Raw genomic sequence first — 12,551 nt, forward strand, 5'->3', positions numbered from 1 at the left:
AATTGCTAATTGAAAGGTTTGCCGTTCAACTCTCCCTGCTGCTCACAACTGAAAAGACCTGGCCAACTGCTTCCATATTATCCTTGTTTATTGCTGTTGTTGTTAGATGCTATCGAGTCAGAACCAACTCATAGCAACCCTATAGTAACCCTGTATAGCGTTACCGAGGCTGTCAATCTTTATGGGAGCTGAGAGCTTCATGTTTCTTCTGCAGAGCAGCTGGTAGATTCAAACTGCTGGCCTTGTGGTTAGAACAGCCTAGGAAACACTATAGGAGCTATCTACTCTGTTCTATAGAGTCTCTATGAGTCTGAATCGACTTGATGGTTCAAAATAGCAACACCAGCATTAACTCGATGCATGTTGTTATTGTTAGATATTGTTGAGTCAGTTCCAAATCATAGTTGTTGTTGTTAAGTGCCATCGAGTCGGGTCCGACCCATAGCGACCCTGTACAGGGTTTCCAAGGGTGTAAATCTTTACGGGAGTAGAAAGCCTCATCTTTCTCCCGCGGAGCGGCTGGTAGTTTCGAACCGCTGACCTTAAGGTTCGCAGCCCGATTCGTAACCACTACGCTACCAGAGCTCCTTGCAAATGCAAGGAAGACTGCTTGGTCCTGTGCCATCTTCACATATGTTATGTTGGGACTTAGTGTTGCTGCCAATGTGTCAAACCATCTTGTTGGTGGTATTCCTCTCTTTTGCTGACCCTCCACTTTACTGAGCATATCTTTCTCTAGGAACTGATCCTTCCTACAACATGCCCAAGAAAAAGAGTCAATAACCTTGATTCTGTGAATATTCTGGCTGCACTTCTTCCAAGATAGATTTGTTTATTCTTCTAGCAACCCATGGTACTTTCAATATTCTTCATGAACACTATAAATTAAATGCATCTGTTCTTCTGCAGTCTTCCTTATTCACTGTGCATCTTTCTTATACCTATGGTCCCATGACTTGGGTCAGGCACATCTTAGTCCTCAAACTGACAGCTTTGCTCTTTAACACTTGTAAAAGGTCTTTTGTGGATTTGTCTAACACAATACATCTTTTGATTTCTTGACTACTACGTTCATGAGTGTTGATTGTGGACTCAAGCAAAAGAAAGCCTTTGACAACTTCAATCTTTTCTCTATTTATCATCATTTCACTTATTGGTCAAGTTGCGAGGATTTTTATTTTCTTTGCATTGAAGTTCAATCCATACTGAAGACTACAGTCTTTGATCTTCATCAATAAGTATTTCAAGTCCTCTTTGCTTCTAGCAAGCAAGGTTGTATCATCTGCAAATCTCAGATTATTAATGAGTCTTCCTCCAGTCCTGATGCCATGCTCTTCATATATTCCAGCATTTCAGATTGTTTACTTAGCATACAGATTTAATAGTTATGATGAAAGGATACAATCCTGATGCAAATCTTTCCTGATTTTAAACCATTCAATATCTTCTTGTTCTATTCAAATGACTACTTCTTGGTCAGTGTACAGATCCTCAGGAACACAATTAAGTGCTCTGGAATACTCATTATTGTAATGCTATCCATGGTTTGTTATGATCTACACAGTTAATAAAATGTTTTTGCATAGTCAATAAAACACAAGTAGTCATTATGGTATTTTCTGCTTTCTAACAAGATATATCTGACATTAACAATGATATTCCTTGGCCATGTCCTCTTCTGAATGCAGCTTGAATTTCTGGCAATTCCTTGTCAATGAATTGCTGTCACTGTTTTAATTATCTTCAGCAGAATTTTACTTGATTGTGTTCCACTGCTATTCATAAGATTTTCATTGAATAAACATGCAGTGGAGTCCTAGTGTGGTGCTATAAGGAGCTCTGGGGGTGTAGTGATTATGAGTCAGGCTGCTAATCTCAACGTCAGCAATTCAAAACTACCAGCTGTTCTGCAGGAGAAAGATGAGGCTTTCTGTTCCTGTGAAGATTGACAGCCTTGGAAAACCTATACAGAGTTCCTATGAGTTGGAACCAACTCCACGGCACATAACCATCACCACCACCTGTGAAGTGCTATAGTATAATATATAGTATAGTATTACCACAAGGTTGGCAGTTTAAACCTCCCAGCTGCTCCTTGGAAATCCTGTATAAGCTTGTTATGAGTTGGAACCAACTCAATGGCACTAAACAACAACAAACTATTCATAAATAGTCCACCTCTCCTTCTTCCTAGTTTGACTTAGTCTGAAAACTCCCTTGAAACCTATCCACCATGGGTGATCTTGCTCATATTTGAAAAATCAGTGGCATAGTTTCCATCGTCACAACAACACACAAGCCGCCACGGTACGATAAACTGACAGAGGAGTGCTAAATGTAATGCATAGTAAGCACTAAAAAAAAATTTGATCAAAGCATGAATACAGTATCTAAATGCCTAACAAGAAAATCTGGTTAAAAGATTTATTATTCAAAGGAATCAAAGTGGCATAACCAAAAGAACATGAGTTCTAGAGCTGAAGAACCTTTCATCAAAATCCTTGTTCCTAGATCTTGGACACCAAACAAATTGTTTATCTTCTCTATGTCCCTATTTCTTTATTCTTAAAATAGTAATAAAAAGATGTTTATCTTCTCGCCTTGATATATATGGGGACTTCAAAAGGTTTGTGAATTACAGTTCTTTATAAAATTCTGCTATTATCCTTTTTATTTCTATTGGATCTGTTGTGGCTCCACCCACTTCATTGCTTATTTTCATTTTCTCCTTCTTTTCCTTTGTCAGACTTGCCAGTGGTTTGTCAATTGATTGATTATTTCAAAGAACAAAATTCTTGTACTATTGATCTTTCTATTGTTTTTCTGTTTTCGCTTCCATATATTTCTGTTCTAATCTTTATTGTTTCTTTTCTTCTGGTGACTGTAAGGAAAAAAAAACACCATTTATTTGTTGTTCTTTTTCTAATTGTTGTAGATGTTAGGTTAAGGTGTTGATTTTGGACCATCCTGTTTTGGGATGTGTACATTTATTGCCTTCTGTATACTGCTTTTGCTGTGTCTGAAAGGCTTTGATGTGTTGTGTTTTCATTGCTGTTCGATTCAAAGAATTTATTTTTCACATTTTAAATTTTCTTCTGTTGTTGTTAAGTGCCATCGAGTATGTTCTGACTCATAGGGAACCTGTATAGGGTTTCCAAGGAGCAGCTGGTGGACTTGAACTACTGACCTTGTGATTTGCAGTCCAGTGCTGATCCTACAGTGCCACACCAGGAGTTCTACGTGGAAACTGAATAACAACCTTCTCAAAAAACTATTGGCTAATTTCTACTATTAGCCAGTAGTTTTTGGGAAGGGTGTTATTCAATTTTCACGTATTTGTTTTTTTTCTTTAAGTTGATTAATCTTCCTATAGTTGAATTCTAATTTTGTAGTATTGTGATATGAGATGTTTTGTGATATTTCAATGTTTTAAAATTTATTGAGACTTGTTTTGTGGTCTAATATATGATCAGCTCTGGAGAATGTCCCATGTGCCCTGGAAAAGAATTTATATTGTGCTGATGTTGGGTTGAGTGTTCTGTATATATCTGAGGTCAAGTTAGTTAATTGTGTAGTTTAGTTCTTCTGTGTCTTTGTAGAGTTTCTTTTTAGTTGTTCTGTCCTTTATCACAAGTGGTGTATTGAAATCTCTTATTACTATTGTGGGAGTCCTGGTGTTGCACTGTAGGATAAGCATTGAACTTCTAACTACAAGGCTGCTGGTTCAAACCAAGCATCCACTCCTTGGAAACTCTATACAGGGTTGTTATGAGTAGGAACCAACTCAATGGTACACAACAACATTATTATTGTAAAATTGTCTATTCTCTCTTCAATTCTGCCAGAGTTTGATTTACATATTTTGAAGTTCTTTTATTGGATGCATAGATATCTATTATGGTTATGTCCTCTTGTTCAATTGAATCAATTGTTCAATTGATCCTTTAGTCATTATATAATGTCCTTCTTTGTTTTTTATGCTAGTTTTTGCCTTAAAGTCTATTTTAACAGAAATTAATATCAGCACCCTTGTCTTTTTTTGATTGCCATTAGTGTAATATATTTTTATCCATCCTTTGATTTTTTGTCTATTTTTGTCTTTTTGCCTAAGATTTGTCTCTTGTAGAGCAAGCATAATGAAAGACCCTGTTTTCTTATCCATTTAACCTATTTCCATTCAATACAATTATCGATTGTTATTGTTGTTAAGTGCCATTGTAGGTATGAATTTATTGCTGTCATTTTGCTGTTTTTTGTTTTGCTATTGTGGTGGTGTTGCTGAATTTCTGTTCCACATAATTTTCCATGTTGAGTTCATTTTGCTTGTAAGTTTTCTTGTCACTTTATTCATTGCTACTGTTTTAGTGTTTGGTAAATCTTAATGATTTTCCTCTTTTTTATTTTGAGAAGGTTTATTAACTTCCTTTGATGCTACCCTATAATGTATTAGTTTCTGACCAAATGTAAAAGTCTGTTCTCATTGCTAATATCTGATAGATCTTGGCTTAAAACAGAATACCAGAGAGATATATACTTGTGTTTCATTCACTGTGCAAAGACATTTGACTTTATAGATCATAACAAATTATGGGTAATATTAATAAGAATGGAAATTCCAGAACAATTTATTATGCTCATGTGAAACCCATACATAAAGCAGGAGGTAGTCATTCAAACAGAACAATGGGTTGCTCAGTTATTTAAAATTAGAAAATGTGTGTGTCACCATTATATCCTTTCACTATACTTATTTAATCTGTATGCTGAGCAAATCATGGGGAATTGTTTTACTTAAGTTTTCATCATAGAATTCCTTTTTCTAGCAAGTTCTTTAATGCATTTAAAATATGAATAAATTTTCAGAAAAATGATTTGCAAATAGCTTTCTCAGCAATAAATCTACTATATGAATTTTTTTTTTAAGTTTGAAATTGAAATCTATTTGATTTCTCCATTTGTAAGTTATATAACTACAATATTCCCTAAATTGTAATTATTACAGATGGGTATCTTTGTTTGTCTATTTTCAGTCTTGGTAATTTTGTTTTACTTTGGAAACTTTTATATCTGATTGACTTCTGGGTAGTGTGGTCATGTATGATAATCTCCAGCTATTGTCTACAGTTGGGTCTCTGCCCAAAGAATTCCCTCTAATATTATTTGTAAAGTTGGTCTAGTTTTTACAAATTTATTTAATTTGCTTATTTGGAAATATCCAAATTTCACTGTTGTATTTGAGGGACAATTTTGGGAGCTATGTGATTCTTGCCTTTATGTATGTCATCTCATTACCTTCTTTCTTGCAGGTTTCTGCTGAGAAAACAGAGCTTACTCTTATTGGTTCTCCTTTGTAGGTAACTTTCTATTTTTTTCTGAGTTGATTTTGGGATTCTTTCTTTATTTTTGGTTTTGGGAAGTTTGATTACAATATGTCTTTGTTATTTTCTTTTGAAATTATCCTGTTTGGAGTTTGTTCAGCTTCTTGATTGTATATCTTCTCATCTTTCATGATGCTAGGAAAATTTTCTTCCAACAACACTTCAATTTTCTCTCTGCTTTTGTACCTTATTGTTCTGGAATTCTAAACACTATAAGTTATTCCTTTTGATGATGTCCCACATAACCTTGAAGTTTCAAATGCTTTTTCTTCTTTCTCCGATTGTTATTCTAGGAGATTAGTATTGAGTCATATACCTTCAAGCTAACTAATTTGGCCTTCTACTGATTAAATTTTACTTCTTTGTTCGCTCAATGTGTTATTTCCTTCTGAAATGTTTGTATGCATGTTCTGGATTTCTATTTGATATTTTATATTGTTTCTAATTTTTCATCTGTTTTGTCAATTTGTTCTTGTTCTGTGTTCCTCATTTTATCAAGTTTTCTTGGTCTTATTCTCAATCCATTGAAATTACCAAAATATCATTCTTTTCAATTCCTTACACAGAACATTGTCAGATAGAGTGTCAGAAGATGAGCCCCTCAGGTTGAAAGAACTCAAAATATAACTGGAGAAGAGTTGCTTCCTCAAATTGGAGTTGATCATGATGATTCAAATGGAACAAAGCTTTAGGACCTTAAATTGGCCTGACTCAAAATGAACACAACTACCTGGCTGACTGACTTGAAGAGATCCATATTTGTGCACATTTCAAAGAAAGGTGACCCAACAAAATGCAGAAAGCATCAGACAGTAATATGAATATCACATACAAGTAAAATTTCGCTAAAGATAATCCAAAAACAGCTGCAAACTTACAGTGACAGAGAACTGCCAAAGGTTCAAGTCAGATTCAAATGAAGACATGAAATGAGGGAGCTCATTGCTGATGTCAGATGGATATTAGCTGAATGCAGAGAATACCAGAAAGATGTTTACCTGTGCTTTATTTGCTATGCAAAAGTTTTCGATTGTGTGGATCATGATAAGCTATGGGCAACATTGTGGAGAATGAGTAGTCCGGAACACTTAGTTGTGCTCATGAGGAACCTGTACATACGCCAAGAGGCAGTTGTTCGAACAAACCAAGGGAATACTGAATGGTTTAAAACAAGCAAAGGTGTGTATCAGGGTTGTATTCTTTCACCATAATTACTCAATCTGTATGCTGAGCAAATTATTCAAGAAGCTGGATTATATGAAGAAAAATGTGTCATTGGAGGAAGACTCATTAGCAACCTTCAATATGCAGATGATACAACCTTGCTTGCTGAAAGAGAAGAAGACTTAAAATATTAATGAAGCTCAAAGAACATAAGCTTCAGCATGGCTTGCACCTCAATGCATAAAAGACAAAAATCCTCACCACTGGACCAATAAGCAACATCCATATAAATGGAGAAAAAAAATTGAAGTTGTCAAAGATTTCATTTTGTTCAGATCAACCTTCAACCCTCATGGAAGCAGCAGTCAAGAAATTAAATGACCTTTTGCATTAGGCAAATCTGCTGTATCAGATCTCTTTAAAGTGTTGAAGAGCAAAGATGTCAGTTTAAATACTAAGGTATGCCTGATCCAAACCATAGTATTTTCAATAACCTCGTATGCACATGAAATTTGGACTGTGAATAAGGAGAAGAATTGATGCATTTGAGTTATGGTGTTGGAGGAGAATATTAAAAGTAAAATGGACTACCAAAAAAACCAAACAAGTCTGTGTTGGAAGAAGTATAGTCAGAATGCTTCTTGGAGGCCTGGATGGACAGACTTAGTTGCTCATACTTTGGACATATTATCAGGAGGGACCAGTTCCTGAAGAAAGATATCATGTTTTGTAAAGTGGAGGGGCAGAGAAAATGAAGAACACCCCCTAATTATATGGATTGGCATAGCAATGGGCTCAGGCGTGACAATGATTGGGAGGCTGACACAGGACTGGGCAATGTTTTGTTCTGTTGCACCTAGGATTACTATGATTCAGTACTGACTCGATGGCCTCTAACAACAACAACAAGTTCAGGATGAAGCTGAAGAAAATGAAAACAAGTCTATGAGAGCCAAAATCTGACCTTGAACATATCCCACCTGAATTTAGAGACCATCTCAAGAACAGATTTGATGCATTAGACACCAATGAGTGAAAACCAGAAGAGCTGTGGGATGACATCAGGAACATCATACAAGAAGAAAGCAAAAAGTCATGAAAAAGTTAAGAAAAGACCAATATGGATGTTAGAAAAGACTCTGAGACTTGCTATTCAACATAGAGATGCCAAAGCAAATGGAAGGAATGAGGAACTCAAAGAGCTGAACAGAAAATTTCAAAGGGTAGCTCGAGAAGACAAAGTCAAATATTATAATGAAATGTGCACAGACCTGGAGTTAGGAAATCAAAAGGAAAGATCAGACTCAGCATTTCTCAAACTGAAAGAACTGAAGAAAAAATTCAAGCCTTGACTTGCAATATTGAAGGATTCCATGAGCAAAAAAACATTGAGTTAAGAAAGCATCAGAAGAAGATGGAAGGTATTCACAGATTCACTGCACCAAAAAGAAATGGGATGAGAATACCTAAAATGGGGCTACAATGTGTTCAGTGAAGGAGGTTTACTGAGAAGCCTCTGCATTACATGGGAGTATAGGTGGAAGCCCGTACCACAACCAGACCTTCAGAGACGGGAAATTTCTCCACTTGAAAGGACAAGCAGACCAACCAGGAGCAGCTAGAAAACCAGAAGATACCTCTTGAAAGAAGGACCTAAAGGAAAAATACAAAACAATAAGGGCAGTCCGACTGTTACCACAAGAACATACAGGTGGCTCACCCAGGAGACATCAAGGCAAGTGATCAGATCCTCTCAGTGCAAATTCTCTTCCAAGACTAAGACACAAGGGAAATATACACTTTGACTGACAACCACGCACGTCACCCAGAAGGGGAAGTGACCGAAAAACGTCAATGAACGGGCGAGCTAAGCCCTACATCGTTCAGCAAACTACTGTGAACCCAGGTGGAGACCTGGTCGGCCAGTAGCGAGGCAACATCTGGGGACTCATAGGCTCAGGGTCAGTGACACAGTCACAGAGGTCTAGAGTGGAGAGTGGGGCGGCCAGCCGATAAAAAGAGGCCAGAGAGACGTAAGAACACCACACTTGCAGATGATGCCCATTTGACCGGACTTCAATGACTGGATAAACAGGGCTCAACCCGAAGAAGAAAGAAGAGGAAAAAAGCGTCATCTGATACAATTTGATTAACATGACCTACACCTATAAATGCAGTAGCTCAAAAGAGGAAACAAGTCCCTGCTGCAAGAACTATACCCACCCCCTCCACACAAAGGATAGACAAGGATGGGCAACTTGGACATTGGCTACCCAAAATGGGGGGAGGGATACAAAGGCAAGAAGTGACTGGCTTACAGGCTCTCAAGAGGGAACCTAGATCCAGAGGGCGTGGAGGAAGGTAGAGTCTCCAGTGAGTGGTGTCCAGCCTGTCCAGGAAGGGCTGATGAAACGAAATATAGATGGGTCTCTTGTGATACAATGGTGAATAATTGTTATAAGGACTGATTGTGAGGGTTGGAAATCTAAAGATGGACATTTTGTAGCAAAGAGAGGAGTGATTAACTTATCAGTCTAGGAGCAGAGGACCCTGGGACCATCAATGGAGAAGAGTGAAGAGCAGAATCCTACCCAGAGAGGCAGTGAGGCCTGAGATGGAGACAGAGAAGACAACGTCAAGAGATGGTGGGGCTGGGGACTTGGCATCAGGAGATGGAAAGGGGCTGAGGACTGTGGTGGGGGGTGCAGGCTTACAGGGTACACCCCTTGGTTGGGTGAGGATGCATGGACAGGATGATAACTATGCCAATGAAATGATGGATGGTGGAATGAATGTAAAGCTGATGTTCTCCCATGTAAACTATCACACAATTCACAATAAAACATTAAAAAAAGAAAGAAACAAAGAAATGGATGATCTTCAAACATTTCTAAAGGTTACATATGATCTAGAACCAATGGTGCTGAATGAAGAAGTTCAAGCTGTACTGAAGGTATTGGTGAAAAACAAGGCTCTGGGAATTGACGGAATACAAATGGAAATAAGTCAACAAACTGATGAGTTACTGGAGGCTCTCATAAAATTTGGAAGAGAGCTACCTTGACTCGATAGGAATAGATTTGTACCCATTCTAAAGAGAGGTGACCCAACAGAATGTGAAAATTATCCAAGAATATCATCAACATCACATGTAAGTAAATTTTTGCTGAATGTGACAATACAGCTATAAGGAACTACCAGAAACTCAACCCAGATTAAAATCAGAAGAGGACACGGAATGAAGGATATCACTGCTGATGCCAAGTGGATCTTGGCTGAAAGCAGAGAACACCAGAAAGATGCTTGCTTGTGCTTTATTGACTACGTAAACACTTGCAACTGTGTGTATCATGATAAACTATGAATAACATTGAGAAGAATGGGTATTCCAGAACATTTGATTGTGCTCATTAGGAACCTTTACATAGACCAAGCAGCAGTGGTTAGAACATGACAAGAGGACACCGAATAGCTTAAAATCAGTAAAGTTGTTATTCAGGGTTGTAACGCTTCACCATACTTATTCAATCTGTATGCTGAACAAATAATCCAAAAAGCAGAATTATGTGAAAAAGAGCATGGAATCAGGATTGGACTAAGACTCATTAACAACCTGTGATGTGCAATGATACAACTTTACTTGCTGAAGTGAAGAGGACTTAAAATACTTACTGATGAAGATCAAAGACAACAACCTTCAATATGAATTGTACCTCAGTCTAAAGAAAGCAAAGTCCTCACAACTGGATCAATAAATAACATCATGATAAATGAAGAATAGATTGAAGTATTCAAAGACTTCATTATGCTTAGATCCACTATCAACACTCATGGAAACAGCAGTCAAGAAATCAAATGACATAATATATAAGGCAAATCTGCTGCACAAGACCTCTTTAAGTGTTCAATAGCAAAGATATCAATTTGAGGACTAAGGTGTGCCTGGCCCAAGTCATGATATTTACAATAACCTAATATGCATGTGAAATTTGGACAATGAATGAGGAAGACCGTAGAAGAATTGATGCATTTGAGTTAAAAGAATAAACAAATTTGTTGGAAGAAGTACAAGTATGCTTCTTAGAAACTAGGATAACAAGGCTTCATTTCTCATACTTCAGACATTTTATCACAAGGGACCATTTGAGCTCACCACAATAGCAACATGAAAAATAAAACCATATATAAATGAACTCACAGATTTCATACCATGTGTTGAGGAGCAAACTGTACTATCATTCTCATTTTAAATTGAGGAAACTTGACCAATAGAGCTAGCTAACTTATCCAACTTCACATAGCTTTAAAGCCATGATTTAAAGCTAGGCCAACTATGCTTATCTCATGTTCGCAAAGAAAATTATTATTTGTTTTTTTTGAGAGTTTTTTTGTATAACACTTATGACAGTGCTTAGGATATGGTTAATATTATATAACAATTTGTTGACATTTGAATATATAACACAAATTGAGGAAGAGAGAAGACTTACACTTTAGGCATTGAGAATGAATGGTTTACTGAGGGTTTCTAGTCACCACTCATCTATCAGTTTGTCATACTGTAGTGGCTTGTGAGTTGCTGTGATTCTGAAAGCTATGCTGCTGGTATTTTAAATACCAGCAGTCTCACCAATGGAAAGGTTTCAGATAAGCTTCCAGATGAAACCAGACTAGGAAAAAGGAGTGATGAACTACTTCCGAATATTTAGTCACTAAAAACCTTATGAATAGCAGAGAAATGCTGTCAGATATAGTCGTGGAAAATGAGCCCTTCAGGTTGGAAGGCACTCAAAATGTGACTGGGGAAGAGCTGCCTCCTCAAAGTAGAGTTGACTGTGATGACATGAATGGAGTAAAGCCCATGGAAGAAAATCCCATGGGACTTTCATTTACTGATGGGGCACAATTCAAAATGAAGAGAAACAGCTGAAAACATTTAATGAAAATTGGAACATGGAATATATGAAGTATGACTCTGGGAAAATTGGAAGTTGTCAAAAAATAAATGGAACACATAAACATCGATATCTTAGGCATTAGTGAGCTGAAATGGATTGTTATTGGCCGTTTTAAATCTGACAACCACAAGATTTACTATGCCAGAAATGACAAATTGAAGAGGACTGGTGTTGCATTCATTGTCAAAAAGAACCTATCCAGATCAGTCATGAAGTACAATGCTGTCTGTGATAGGATAATGTCCATGTGCCTACAGGGCAGACCAGTTAATACCACTATTATTCAAATTTATGCAACAACCACTAAAGCCAGTGAGGATGAAATAGAAGAATTTTACCAACTTCTTCAATCTGAAATTGATCAAACATGCAATCAAGATGTATTGATCATTACTGGTGATTGGAATGCAAAGGTTGGGAGCAAAGAGGAAGGACCAGTCGTTGGAAAATATGGCCTTGATGATAGAGGTGATGCTGGAGAATGCATGATAGAATTCTGCAAAATCAATGATTTGTTCATTTAAAATACCTTCTTTAGACAGCATAAGAGACAACTATACACATGGACCTCACCAAATGGAATACATAAAAATCAAATTGACTACATCTGCAAAAAGAGACTATGGAACAGCTCCATAGTCAAAACAAGGCCAGGGGCAGACTGTGGAACAGACCATCAATTACTTATATGCAAATTCTAACTGAAGCTTAAGAAAATGAAAACAAATCCACAAGAGCCAAAATATGACCTTGAATATATCCCAACTGAATTTAGAGATCATCTGAAGAACAGATTTGATACATTAAACACTAAAGGCGGAAGACCAGAAGAGTTGTGGGATGACATCAAGAACATCATAGATGAAGAAAGCAAAGAGTCATTAAGAAGACAAGAAAGAAGAAAAAGGTCAAAATGGATGTCCAAAAAGACACAGAAACTTGCTTGTAGAGGTGCAAAAGCAAATGGAGGAAATGTGGAGGTCCAAGAGCCGAATAGAATATTTCAAAGATCAGCCCGAGAAGATACAGCCAAATATTACAACAAAATGTG

Source organism: Chrysochloris asiatica, unplaced genomic scaffold (assembly GCF_000296735.1).
Source record: "Chrysochloris asiatica unplaced genomic scaffold, ChrAsi1.0 scaffold00008, whole genome shotgun sequence".
In the NCBI taxonomy this organism is placed as follows: domain Eukaryota; kingdom Metazoa; phylum Chordata; class Mammalia; order Afrosoricida; family Chrysochloridae; genus Chrysochloris; species Chrysochloris asiatica.